Source organism: Triticum aestivum, chromosome 1D (genome assembly GCF_018294505.1).
Source record: "Triticum aestivum cultivar Chinese Spring chromosome 1D, IWGSC CS RefSeq v2.1, whole genome shotgun sequence".
Lineage (NCBI taxonomy): Eukaryota > Viridiplantae > Streptophyta > Magnoliopsida > Poales > Poaceae > Triticum > Triticum aestivum.
Genome location: NC_057796.1, coordinates 29,280,887 through 29,290,598, shown reverse-complemented (window position 1 = coordinate 29,290,598; position 9,712 = coordinate 29,280,887).

Sequence of the window (9,712 nt, the reverse complement as noted above, 5' to 3'; positions counted from 1 at the left end):
GCCGTCGCGCCCGAGGTCGCCGCGCCGCCTGGCGCCTCCTCCTCCGCCGCCTCTCCCCCGCACGCCGGCCTCCTCCTCCAGCCTCTTCCTCCTCTGCTCGGGTCGCCCTCCATCGCCGGCGACGAGCTCCCTCGAGGACTCCCCGATCCAGATCCACTGTTTCAAGCGAAGGTTGACTTTTCCCGATTCCAAAATTCTTCTGTCTTTTTCTTTTACAGCATATGCTCATGTTCATCAGTGCATAACTCCTTGCATGTAGCTCCGTTTCGCGCGTGTAATATGTTAAATTGTTCGACTCGTGATGCTCTACATTTTGTTCAATTGCACTATGTTCATTAGAGGTCATCTTGATACCCAAATCTCTGTTGCAAGAGGGCTAGTTGCTGTTATCTGCTGGTTCTTATCAGAACTTGGAGATTTGTCATTTTTGTATCATTAAATCTGTGCATCTTATGGGCATGAGCTCTACATGTGTTTTGTTTTATGCCATGCCATCTTTCCAAGGGTGTATGACATGTATTTTTGTGATCTCTGTGGTGACTAGCACAAGCATGCATAGTAGGCTCCGTAATGTTTCTGATTTCAGGGACTTAGTGATTTCTCCAAGTCTTTGTCCGCTGTTATTTTGTTGCCATGTAAACTTGATGCTACAGAGAGATCCATGCATATTTTGGAGATATTCAGTAAGGATGTTTTGTAGCTATAGTTTTAATTGATCCATTCCTGCACTTGTTTGAAATTATGGAGTACCATAGCATGACTCAATCTTGCTCTACTTTTGCTATAAAATATTTCTTGCAGATTCTTAACATGATATGCAATTTTGCCAAGCTTGTTGTAGTTGATCCATGCATGCAATGCTCTTGTTCTTGCCATGGATAGCTTCATAAACATACCATCTTTCTGTAGGTATGCTTGTTTTGTCATGCATTGCTCTGTAGTGAGTGCATCAAGCTCACAAAGAGGCTTTCATATTATTATTTCTGCCATGCTCTGTTTTCTGCCAAGTCTGAAACCTGATAACGAAACTTGCTATGTTTAGATGCTTGCCATCATATCTTCTGGTACTTTTTGGCTTATGGTCATTAGGGACTTTTGTCATATGAATCAAGTAGAATACTGCCATGCCTTGTTTTGCTATTTTAATTTAATGTAGCATGTCGATTTCGTGCTCTGAACATTGCTATGTGATGCTGTTTTCTGCCATGTCCAGTTTTTCACCAAGTCTGTGAACCTGTTATCTTTTGCACTTTTGCCATGCTTGTTTGAGCTTGATATGTTGTGAACTAGCAGTATCTCAGTGTTCATCTTTTGTCAAGCATCTCCTGTAGATTACTGCCATGTGATTTGTTGCTAAGTTGGAGTGATGTAGCATTGTTGCTTGTTGCATTCGATGTGCTATCATGCTGTTAATCGCAGATTCGGGTCATTCTTGTTTTGCTTGCCATTTGCAAACCGTGCATCCGTTTCCGGTGATCTTTATATCGATTTCGACCGAAATCATCTCATCTTTCCAGTGGCATGCTTGGCTTGCCAAGTTACTGCTTTGTTCATCATTTTCCTTCCGGAGCACGCATATGCATCGCATATCATATCTCGCATATTATACATGTGTTGCATCATGTTGCTTGTGCATTTCTCGTGATTGATTGTGGTTCCGTTTGTTTGTGTTCTTGTCTTGGGTAGAGCCGGGAGACGAGTTCGTGAACGAGGAACCTGTTGAGTACGCTTACGAGGATCAGGCTTTCGACAACTCTGAGAACCTTGCAGGCAAGATGACCACCCCTCGAAATCACTTCTATCTTTGCTTTGCTAGTTGTTCGCTCTATTGCCATGTTGCGCTACCTATCATTTGCTATATCATGTCTCCCATTTTGCCATGTCAGCCTCTGACCATCCTTTCCTAGCAAACCGTTGTTTGGCTAAGGTACCGCTTTTGCTCAACCCCTCTTATAGCGTTGCTAGTTGCAGGTGAAGTTGAAGTTTGTTCCATGTCGGAACATGGATATGTTGGGATATCACAATATCTCGTATTTAATTAATGCATCTATATATTTGGTAAAGGGTGGAAGGCTCGGCCTTATGCCTGGTGTTTTGTTCCACTCTTGCCGCCCTAGTTACTGATATACCGGGTTTATGTTCCTTGAGTTTGCGTTCCTTACGCGGTCGGGTGATTTATGGGACCCCCTTGACAGTTCGCCTTGAATAAAACTCCTCCAGCAAGGCCCAACCTTGGTTTTACCATTAGCCATCTAAGCCTTTTCCCCCGGGTTTTCGCGATCCCGAGGGTCATCTTTATTTTAAACCCCCGGACCAGTGCTCCTTCGAGTGCTGGCCCAAACTGGGCGATGTCCGGCGCCCCCTGGGCAACCAGGGTCTATGCCAACCCGACGTCTTGCCCATCCGGCACATTCGGGTGGCTTTGCTGGTCTTGTTTTACCATTGTCGAAATGTCTTGTAGACCGGGATTCCGAGACTGATCGGGTCTTTCCGGGAGAAGGTTTATCCTTCGTTGACCGTGAGAGCTTATGATGGGCTAAGTTGGGACACCCCTGCAGTATTATCTTTCGAAAGCCGGTTATGAGGCAGATGGGAATTTGTTAATGTCCGGTTGTAGAGAACTTGTCACTTGACCCAATTAAAATACATCAACTGCGTGTGTAGCCGTGATGGTCTCTTCTCGGCGGAGTCTGGGAAGTGAACACGGTCTGAGTTATGTATGACGTAAGTAGGAGTTCAGGATCACTTCTTGGTCATTGCTAGATGACGACCGTTCCGTTGCTTCTCTCCTCGCTCTCTTTTGCGTATGCTAGCCACCATATATGCTTATTGCCGCTGCAGCTCCACCTCTTTACACCTCCCTTTCCTATAAGCTTAAATAGTCTCGATCTCGCGGGTGTGAGATTGCTGAGTCCCTGTGACTCACAGATTCTACCAAAACAGTTGCAGGTGTCGACGATGCCAGTGCAGATGACGGGGTCGATCTCAAGTGGGAGTTCGACGAGGAACGTGGTCGTTACTATGTGTCTTTTCCTGATGATCAGTAGTGGAGCCCAGTTGGGACGATCGGGGATCTAGCATTTGGGGTTGTCTTATTTTCATCTGGATCTTGACCGTAGTCGGTCTATATGTGTGTATTTTGGATGATGTATGAATTACATTTATGTATTGTGTGAAGTGGCGATTGTAAGCCAACTCTTTATCCCGTTCTTGTTCATTACATGGGATTGTGTGAAGATGACCCTTCTTGCGACAAAACCACTATGCAGTTATGCCTCTAAGTCGTGCCTCGACACGTGGGAGATATAGCCGCATCGTGGGCGTTACAAGTTGGTAATCAGAGCCATCCCCGACTTAGGAGCCCCCTGCTTGATCGAATCGCTGGCGTTGTTGAGTCTAGAACAAAAATGTTTTCAGTCTTAGGATTATATATATCGGAGGGTAGGATTCTTTTTACTCCTCAGTCCCTTCGTCGCTCTGGTGAGGTCTCCTGACGTAGAAGTTTTGACTCTTCTCTCCTCAAATTTCACAAAAAAAAAATTTAGGATCACGCGGGTATCTTGGAATCGTTCCGATGGTTTTGTGATGAGAACATTGTTCTTGGTGCCTCCTGACATTTAGGGGTTGTGGCAGTGTCCCGGGGAGTTGAGCTCCGAGGTGTTGTCGTCACAATTTTATCGTTGCAGTTCTGGAATACCTGAGTTTCGCCGACATCGAAATCTCTTTTATGCAGTTGTTGGTGAGATCACCTCGACGCCACCCAGTACTGGGGCGGGAGTTCGGGAGTATTGCCATAACTTGTATAACGGATGTTTTTCGAAGGTTGAGGTAAACGATTTCCGAAGGTTTCTTGGTTATGTGTTGACGGATGGATACAGCTGGATCTAGGGATTGCTAGTTTGGGTGATATATTTTGTGTTCCCTGTATCCCGAACACCAGATTGCATAACCAGAAAGTTTCGGGAGTTTATAAGTGGGAATTCAAGTAGCCTTAGGATATCTTTCCGACAGACGCATGATATGAGATTGGGGTTCGACGTCTAGTGGTCCGCCTGTACACGGTTGATTTTACAGTGGTCTCGTAGTGTCTTAAAGAGTCCATGGCTATGCCGACTCGGGGACGCTTCGTATGTCATGTGCACAGCCTTGTACATGATGGTGTTGTACGATTGAGCCCGTGTGGGCCCCACCACGAAAGCTTCGGACGAAATATCTATCATATGTTTGTTCCGGCTTATTCTGCAAGCCAATACTTTGTTTTGTTTTGTCTTGTGGTATTCGAGTTGCTTCGAAATCATATGTTGATTCCTTATCTTTTTTAAGTGGCTTCTCAACTTACGGAAGTGTGATGATTTACTACGGAATTCATTCGTTCATCTTCGTTCGAATGTTTATTGTGAAGACTATATGTTGCAATTTCTATCCGTTGATTCTACTTATCTATTTGTCTATCAAGATGCTAACGGATGTCACCCTCTTCAGGATGGCTCCGCCAACGCGTCAGAATCCGGATCGCAATGAAGGGAGTCAAGCGAACCCTCCGCCACCACCTCCACCTCCGGAGGCATGGCAAGATATCATGGCAGCCACCAACGCCAATGCTCAGATGATTCTGCAACTCTTGCAAGAACGTACTCAAGGGCAAGGCAATCAAGGCAATCAAGGTCAAGGCAACAATCAGTTTCACTTCGCTACACTCAACCAGTTTCTCGCAAATCAGCCCAAGTCATTCAGCTACTGTGCCGAGGCCACGGATGCCGATGATTGGCTCGTGGACATCAACAAGCATTTTGAATGTAGCAATGTCAGGCCTGAGGACTATGTCAAGTTCGCTTCTTTCCAGCTCAAGGACCAAGCTGCTCATTGGTATCAACAATACAAAGATTCCAGAGGAGGTCGTGTGATCACTTGGACTGACTTATGTCGGGACTTCAAAGCGCACCACATTCCACAAAGTGTTGTTGAGATCAAGCGTGAGGAGTTCCGCAATCTCAAGCAAGGAAACATGTCTGTGTATCAATACAACATCCAGTTTCTGAAACTTGCTCGCCTCGCTAAACAAGACGTTCCTGATGAAAAGAAGATGATCTATCACTTCAGAGGTGGCCTTAAAGAGGATCTGCAGTTAGCTCTCATTCTTGTTGAGCATACTCAGTTTGATCAATTCTATAACATGGCACTGAAGCAAGAGGCTGCTCAGCTCAAGTGTGAGGCTTCCAAGAAGAGAGTCAGAGACGCAGTTCAGACTTCTTCTTCCTCACTTGTGGCAGCTAAGCAACAGAAGTTCTGGTTGCCTCCTCCTCCTCCGTTTCGTCAGCTTTACCAGCAGAAGAACAAAGGTGGCCATGGTTCCTCCAACTCTTCCAACTCTGGCTATCAGAACAAGTCTCAGAGTCAAGCTCCAAAGTCCAATGCTCCTTATCACCGTCCACTCTCAGAGGTGACTTGCAACAAGTGTCAGCAGAAAGGTCACTATGCTAACAAGTGCTTCAACCAAAGGCGTCTGTCTCCTCCTCCTCCTGTCAGATCTTCCAGCAATGCAGTGGTCAAGCATAATCCAAAGTCTGCAAAGGTGAGCATGATGAATGCAGCTCAAGCGGAGGAATATACTGATGTGATAATGGGTAATCTTCCTGTTAATGATATTCCTGCAAAAGTTCTTTTTGATACTGGTGCATCTATTTCTTTCATATCAAGACCTTTTGCTTCCATGAACAATTTGCATACTGTTGATCTGCCTAAGCTGATAGCGGTTTCCTCTCCGGGATTATTCATGAATACCAAAATGATGGCTCCCGATGTTTCTATCAAGATGGGCAATTATAAATTTCCGTCTTCTCCAATGGTTCTTGGTGACTCGGTTATTGATCTAATTCTTGGGATGGACTGGCTTTCGAAGCACAAGGCTCAACTTGATTGTGCTGCCAGGGAAATTCTATTGACACACTCTTCTGAGGATGTGATTATTTTGCCGCTCGTGATGAAACCATTCGGTTATTTTCTCTCAATGAGAAGGGCGAATTGAATGCCATCTCTCAAATTCCAGTCATTTGTGAGTATCAAGATGTCTTTCCAGAAGAGCTTCCGGGTATGCCTCCTCACCGGCTAGTTGAGTTCGTTATTGAACTTGAGCCAGGCACTGAACCCGTTTGCAAGCGTCCATACAAGCTTGGACCCAACGAGCTGAAGGAATTAAAGAAACAGCTCGATGAACAAGAGCGTCTGGGTTTGATCAGACCGAGTTCTTCTCCATGGGGTTGTGGTGTTCTTTTTGTCAAGAAGAAGGATGGCACGGACCGACTTTGTGTCGACTACCGTCCATTGAACAAGAAGACAATCAAGAACAAGTATCCACTTCCCAACATCAATGAGCTATTTGAGCAACTCAAAGGTGCTAAAGTATTCTCGAAGCTTGACCTTCGTATGGGTTATCATCAGATTCGCATTCGTGAAGAAGATATTCCCAAGACAGCATTCAAAACAAGCTTTGGTTCTTATGAATATACTGTCGTGTCTTTCGGTCTTGTCATTGCTCCTCCAGTATTGTCTCGGATGATGAATTTCATCTTCAACCCCTATACCAATGAATTCGTCCTGGTGTATCTCGATGATATCTTGGTCTTCTCCAAGAATAAGAAGGATCATGCCAAACATTTGCGATTGGTGCTCGACAAGCTCAGAGAGTATCAATTCTATGCGAAGTTCTCTAAATGTGAGTTTTGGCTCGATGAAGTTCTTTTCCTTGGTCACATCATCTCGGCCAAGGGCATCGCTGTTAACCCCGAGAAGGTGTCCGCAATTTTGCATTGGGAACCTCCTCAGAATGTCAAGCAGCTCCGCAGTTTTCTTGGTCTTGCAAGCTATTCCCGAAGATTCGTTCAGAATTTCTCCAAGATTGCGAAGCCTCTTTCCAACCTCCTCCAGAAGCATGTGAAGTATGTCTGGTCTCCTGAGTGTGACGTTGCTTTCAACACTCTCAAAGAGAAACTAGTCACAGCTCTTGTCTTGACTCCTCTTGATGAATCCAAGCCTTTTGAAGTTTGCTGTGATGCTTCTCTCCAAGGTCTCGGTGCTGTGTTAATGCAAGAGAAGAAAGTTGTGGCCTATACCTCTCGTCAGTTGAAGCCCAACGAGAAGAACTACCCCACTCACGATCTTGAGTTGGCGGCAGTTGTCCATGCGTTAATAACGTGGAGACATCTCTTGTTGGGAAGACAAGTGGACATATTCACCGATCACAAGAGTCTCAAGTATATCTTCACTCACCCCAACCTCAACCTCAGACAGACTTGATGGGTCGAAATGATTCAAGAGTACAATCCGAGTATTGAATATACTCCAGGCAAAGCAAATGTCATTGCAGATGCTTTAAGCAGGAAGGCTTATTGCAACAGCTTAATTCTCAAGCCTTTCCAACCGGATCTTTGTGAAGCTTTCCGCAAGCTGAATCTCCAAGTTGTTCCTCAAGGCTTTCTTGCCAACCTCATAGTCTCTCCTACTTTGGAAGATCAAATTCGTGAGGCACAACTTCTTGATGCCATGGTGAAGAAGGTGAAACGTGGTATCGACAAGGGTCTTTCCAAATACAAGTGCTATCGCATTAATGACAGAGACACTTTGTTCTTCGAGGACCGGATTGTGGTTCCTAAAGGTGATCTAAGGAAAGTCATTATGAACGAGGCACACAATTCTCTCCTTTCCATTCATCCTAGAAGTACGAAGATGTATCATGACCACAAGCAGTCGTATTGGTGGACTCGAATGAAGCGAGAAATTGCTCAATTCGTGAATGAATGTGATGTCTGTCGAAGAGTGAAAGCAGAACACCAACGACTAGCTGGTCTCCTCCAACCTCTTGCTATCCCAGAATGGAAGTTTGATCATATCGAAGTGGACTTCGTGACTGGTTTTCCAAAGTCCAAGCGCGGAAATGATGCTATCTTCGTTGTCATCGACAAGCTTTCTAAAGTGGCTCATTTCCTTCCAATCAAAGAATCCATCACAACAGCTCAGCTGGCAGAGCTTTACACCTCCAGAATTGTCTCTTTGCACGGCATTCCACAATTGATTTCTTCTGATCATGGATGCATCTTCACCTCTAAGTTCTGGGACTCCTTCCAGAAGGCCATGGGCACAAACATTCGCTTCAGAACAGCTTTCCATCCTCAAACTAGTGGCCAAGTCGAGCGAGTAAATCAAATTCTTGAAGATATGCTCAGGGCTTGTGTCATTTTCTTTGGCATGAAATGGGAAGATTGTCTTCCATATGCCGAATTCTCCTACAACAACAGCTTCCAAGCGAGTTCGGGCAAGGCCCCATTCGAGATTCTCTATGGCAGAAAGTGTCGTACTCCTCTCAATTGGTCAGAGCCTGGTGAACGCCAACTTCTTGGCAATGACTTAATCACTGAAGCTGAAGAAATGTGTAAAGTCATCCGTGATAATCTCAAAGCCGCGCAATCGCGCCAGAAGAGTTACTATGATAGTAAGCACCGTGATGTGGCTTTCGAGATCGGAGACCATGTCTACCTCCGCGTCTCTCCAATGAAAGTCACTCATCGCTTCAGTATCAAAGGGAAGCTTGCCCCAAGATACGTGGGTCCTTTGAAGATCATTGGCAAAAGAGGCGACCTTGCCTATCAACTTGAGCTTCCTTCCAACTTCGCGAACGTGCACGATATGTTCCACGTGTCACAGCTCCGCAAGTGCTTCAAGACGCCTGAGCGCACTATCAACTTCGAAGAGATTGACCTCCAAGAAGATTTGTCTTATCATGAGCACCCCGTTGCTATTCTTGAAGAAACTGAGCGCAAGACTCGCAACAAGTCAATCAAATTCCTGAAAGTGAAGTGGTCGCACCATTCCGACCGGGAAGCCACCTGGGAATGTGAGGACCATCTCCGTTCTGAATATCCGAAGTTCTTTCAGTCCTAGATCTCGGGACGTGATCCTCTCATAGTGGTGGAGTGTTGTAACACCCCGCATGTAACTTTCCATATTTGTAACTCCGACTCTTGCCATTTTCGGCTATGTGTTATGTTATTCCCTTCGTGGTCGGGTTTTGTTTTTCGTTTTGTATTTTGTTCATGTCATGCATTTCATATCATGTCATCATGTGCATTGCATTTGCATACGTGTTCGTCTCATGCATCTGAGCATTTTCCCCGTTGTCCGTTTTGTAATCCGGCGCTTCTAGCTCCTCCGGTGCACCCCTCTTGTTTTCTTTCATGAGCGGGTGTCAAACATTCTCGGAATGGACCGAGGCTTGTCAAGTGGCCTTATTACACCACCCGGAGACCACCGGTCAAGTTTCGTTCCATTTGGAGGTCGTTTGGTACTCCAACGGTTAACCGGGCATCCGCAAAGTCCATTTGTGTGTCCAGCAAAACCCCCCCTAAAAACCAGCCCAAAAGCCACCAAACTCTCCTCCATGCTCTAGGTCGTTCGATCACGATCGTGTGGGCGAAAACCGCACCTCATTTGGAGCCTCCTAGCTCCCTCTACCTATAAATATGTGAGACCCCCGAGATTTTCGCGCAGTCCAACACTAGCTCCGTTCCCGCTCCGCCGCCGGACACGTCCGGACCGGACCGGACGCGTCCGCCGCCGCGCCCCGACGAATCAGAAGCCGCCACGTCAGCGCTCCGGCCTCCCATCGCCGCCGGCCCGGCGAGCCTGAGGAGGGCCCGCCCGAGCCCGCATCGCCGCCGCC